This window comes from Sapajus apella, unplaced genomic scaffold (assembly GCF_009761245.1).
Source record: "Sapajus apella isolate SASKATOON/1434 unplaced genomic scaffold, GSC_monkey_1.0 scaffold414, whole genome shotgun sequence".
Classification (NCBI taxonomy): domain Eukaryota; kingdom Metazoa; phylum Chordata; class Mammalia; order Primates; family Cebidae; genus Sapajus; species Sapajus apella.
In genome coordinates, this window is record NW_022437350.1 from 13,701 (window position 1) to 18,232 (window position 4,532).

The following is a 4,532-nucleotide window of genomic DNA, read 5'->3' on the forward strand; positions in this document are numbered from 1 at the left end:
CTTGGTTGACAAGGCTCCCAGGGCCTGGTGCTGCCAACCTCCCGGTCTCCTGTCCCCTGAACACCGTTAGCTGTCCCTGAGTTCACCCTGGTCTCTCACATAGCCACACCCCGTAAGATAATATTCACTCTGCCTAGAATGTTCTCCCTCCCCTTTGGCCCGCAGTCCTCCAGGATTCAGCTGATACTCACTTCCTGGGGGAAGCCTTTTCTCACAGCACCTGCCTGGGTCAAGGCCTCCTCTGAGCACCTGCCTATCTGTTCCCCAATGTGCACTGTGTGGTCAGTTTCCACAGCTGCTGTGAGCGGAGAACAGGAGGGGCTGGTGTCCTCATCCTCACAGCACCTGACGTGCTGCAAGGGCACCCCTGAAGCAGGCATGAGAGGAGGGCTGGGCTGCTCCTTCTCCAGGCTTCTATTGCACAGAGCTGCTCCTCTTGCTCCCCTTTCAAGGGGATTCTCATCAAGTCCCCTTAAGTCCCTGAGCTCTGCCATGATCCTCAGGAGTTCCTGCCAGTCCTTGGAGCTCTTAGCAGCCGGGGTTGGGCTCCTAAGGTACTGCGTGGGTAACATAGTGAGACCCTGACTCTACAAAAGAATTTAAAAATTAGCCAGGTATGGTGCTACAGCCTTGTAGTCTCAGCTACTCAGAAGGCTGAACTGACGGGGAAGGATCACTTGAGCTCAGGAGGTCAAGGCTGCAGTGAGCTATGACTGTGCCATTGCACTCCAGCCGGGGCAACAGAGTGAGACCCTGTCTCCAAAAAAAGCGTGGGGGGGACCACCCACCTCCTGCCATTTGCCAGGCCCCTGGGACATCAGAAACAAGCATAGAGCCTATGGCTGAAGTGCAGTGGTGCAGTCTTGGCTCACCGCAACCTCCACCTCCTGGGTTCTAGCGATTCTCCTGCCTCAGCCTTCTCAGTACCTGGGATTACAGACATGCGCCACCACGCCCAGCTAATTTTGTATTTTTAGCAGAGAGGGGGTCTCTCCATGTTGGTTAGTCTGGTCTCGAACTCCCCACCTCCAGTGATCCACCCGCCTGTGTCCCTTGGGGACCCAGGAGATAGGGGAGAGAGACACTCACGTGGCAGGTGGGAAGGCTGCAGCAGTGGAGGAGCCACAGAAAGGAAAGTGCAGTGCCCACATGGAACAAACCACACAGTCCCATTTGCCTCAAGTGGAGAATGGAACCGGAAGTGGTTATTTTTTAAACTGTTCATCTTTTTGCTGTAGATGTTTGTTGATGTATGTCTTTGTGAGCAGCTTTTTGGAAGAGATAAGAAGGCAGGGATTTCCCTTTGGTCCTGGAGGGTCTGCAATCTGGTGGGCAGCCCTGTCTGTGAATGCCTGAAGAAGGAAGGGAGGAAGGGGGTGGGAGGAAAGAGGGAGAGAAGAGGGGCAGGGTGGAGGTAGCCTGAAGCTTATCCCTGGCTGGGCAGCTGTACTCAGGTGCCTGTCCCCCGGCTGGGAGGGGTGACCCGGCAGGAAAGGAGGGATGGGAACAAGGGAAGCATAGGCCATGGAAAGAGCAGGTTGGCTGACTCCCTGCTGCCTGCTCACCCTCTTCAAGACGAGTTGCCGAGTCACCGGACGGGCGTGCTGGGCTAGGGAGGGGCTGCCTGGCATCCGGACCTGGCTAATCTGGGATCTGGCCTGCCTTGCTCTCAGCCAAAGTCACACCCTCTCTGGTCTCAGACTTCAATTCTAAAAATGGAATTCCTCCAATTTCCAGTGTTTTTTTTTTTTTTTTCTTTTTCTTTAAAGAGCTGGGGCCGCCCAGCACAGAGCTCCAGGAACCACTTCTTTCAGAACTGCAGGGAAAGGCGTGCCCATGATTGGAAAGAGATGGGGTGGGCGCCCTGCTGGGAAGCTACCTCTCAGTCTGTCTCTGTTGCTCACACGCACCCCACTCCCACAGGGCAGCCCAGGGTCCCCTGAGAGAATAGAGCCCAGGGTTCTCCCAGGCCCAGTAGGTCACGTTGACTGCTCAGCCACACTGTCCCCCATGTCTGGAATCCTGTCTCAGCAAGCCCTGGTTGTGGTAGCTGGTCTCCTCACATGGCCTGGTGGCCCAGACCCCCAACATATGTGTCCTGTTTCCTGGTACAGCTGGAGGGAGGCTACGCCAGTGCCAGCCTAAGCCTTAAGACAGCTGGAGGCATCAGGCGAGGGAAGCCATCTGCATGGTCCCCTAGGCCCAGGATTTCTGCAGATGAGGACTGAGGTTCAAATGGCAGCAGGGAGGACAACATCACCACCCAAGCTCAGCCTGGCTAGGTGCACTGGTGTGCATTCATCCCATGCCGACTGAGCCCCACCTGTGTCTCGGGACTTGAGCCAGGTTCCAGGGCGACAGTCCAGGTGTTCAGGAGAATATTTATCCCACTTCACTTCGTCTCAAGGAATCACGAGATATCTTGAGGAAAGTGCTGGACTTCCCACAATGTGTGTCATGGAGGCCAGACAAGTTTTATGTGGTTATCCAAAAGGTTTTGCCAGAAACTGGGAGAAGGGAAGGCATCTACCAGGAAATGGAATGTTTCCATCACGTTGCAGGGTTTCCCATGCCCCTTCCCAGCGGACCCCAGGCAACCACTGTCAGGTTGTTTTGCCTGTCCTAGCACTTTATATGAAGTCATATGGCATCTACTTTTGTGTCTAGCATCTTTCACTCACCTCCTGGTTTTGATATTCATCCACGTTGTCCCACATTTGTTTGCCATTCTCCTGCTGATGGAAGCTGGGCTGCTTCCATTTTGGTTGATATGAGTAAAGCTAATCTGAGTTTTTTGTTTTTGTTTTTGTTTTTGTTTTTTTGAGATGGGGTCTTGCTCTGTCACCCAGGCTGGAGTGCAATGGCTCACTGCAAACTCTGCTCCCAGGTGCAAGTGATTCTCCTGCCTCAGCCTCCCGAGTAGCTGGGACTACAGGTGTGTGCCACCACGCCCAGCTAATTGTTTGTATTTTTAGTAGAGACTGGGTTTCACTGTGTTAGTCCAATGGTCTCAATCTCCTGACCTCATGATCTGCCTGCCTCGCCTCCCACAGTGCTAGGATTATAGGCGTGAGCCACCACCACACCTGGCTAATCTGAGCTTTCTTATACAAGTCTATTGGGGCATATGTATTTTAACTTCTCTTAGGTAAATTCCTAGGAAGGCCATGTGCAGTGGCTCACCCCTGTAATCCCAGCACTCTAGGAGGCCAAGGAGAGCAGATCATTTGAGACCAGCCTGGACAACATGTCAAAACCCTGTCTCTATTAAAGATGCAAAAAAATTAGCTGGACGTGGTGGCACATGCCTATAATCCCAGCTACTCCAGAGGCTGAGGCATGAGAATCGTTTGAACCAGAGTATGGTGGTTGCAGTGAGCCAAGATGGCATTACTGCACTCCAGCCTGGGTGATAGAGCCAGACTCTATCTCAGAAGATAAAAAACAAGAACAACAGAAAAAACCCTAGGAATGGAATCGCTAGGTCATCAGGTAGGCCATATGTTTAGTTCTATAAAAAAACTTCTGGGCTGGGTGAGGCGGCTCACACCTGTAATCCCAGCACTTTGGGAGGCTGAGGCAGGCGGATCACCTGAGGTCCGGAGTTGGAGATCAGCCTGACCAACATGGAGAAACCCCGTCTCTACTAAAAATACGAAATTAGCTAGATATGATGGCATATGCCTGTAATCCCAGCTACTCAGGAGGCTGAGGCAGGAGAATTGCTTAAACCCGGGAGGTGGAGGTTGTAGTGAGCCAAGATCACACCATTACACTCCAGCCAAGGCAACAAAAGAGAAACTGTCTCCAAAAAAAGAAAAAAAAAAAAAATAGCTGGGCGTGGTGGCAGTGGCGGGTGCCTGTAATTCCAGCTACTCGGGAGGCTGACGAGAAGAATTGCCTGAACCTGAGAGGCAGAGGTTTCGGTGAGCTGAGATTGTGCCATTGCACTCCAGCCTGGGTGACCGAGCAAGACTCCATCTCAAAAAAAAAAAAGGAAACTTCTGGTTGGGCACAGTGGCTCACACCTGTAATCCCAGCATGTTGGGAGGCTGAGGCAGGAGGATTGCTTGAGCCCAGGAGTTTGAGACCAGCCTGGGCAACATGGCAAGACCCCCATTTCTACTAAATATATAAAAATTAGCTGAGTGTGGTGGCATGCAGCTGCAGCCCCAGCTACTAAGGAGGCTGAGGTGGGAGGATCACTTGAGCCTGGGAGGCAGAGACTGCAGTGAGCCAAGATCATGCCACCACACTCCAGCCTGGGCGACAGAGACCCTATCTCCAAAAAAAAAGAAACTTCCTGGCCTTTCTCCTAGGTGATTGCCCGTCTAACCCTCACACCAGTGAGTCATGAGCATTCCAGTTGCTCCCCATCTTCCCCAACATCTGGTGGTATCTGTCTTTTAAATCCAAGTCATTCTGGTGAATGTCTAGTGTCTCTCCGTGGGTTGGTTTGTTTGTTGAGACAGAGGTTCATTCTGACACCCAGGCTGAAGTGCAGTGGCCCTGTCTCAGCTCACTGCAACATC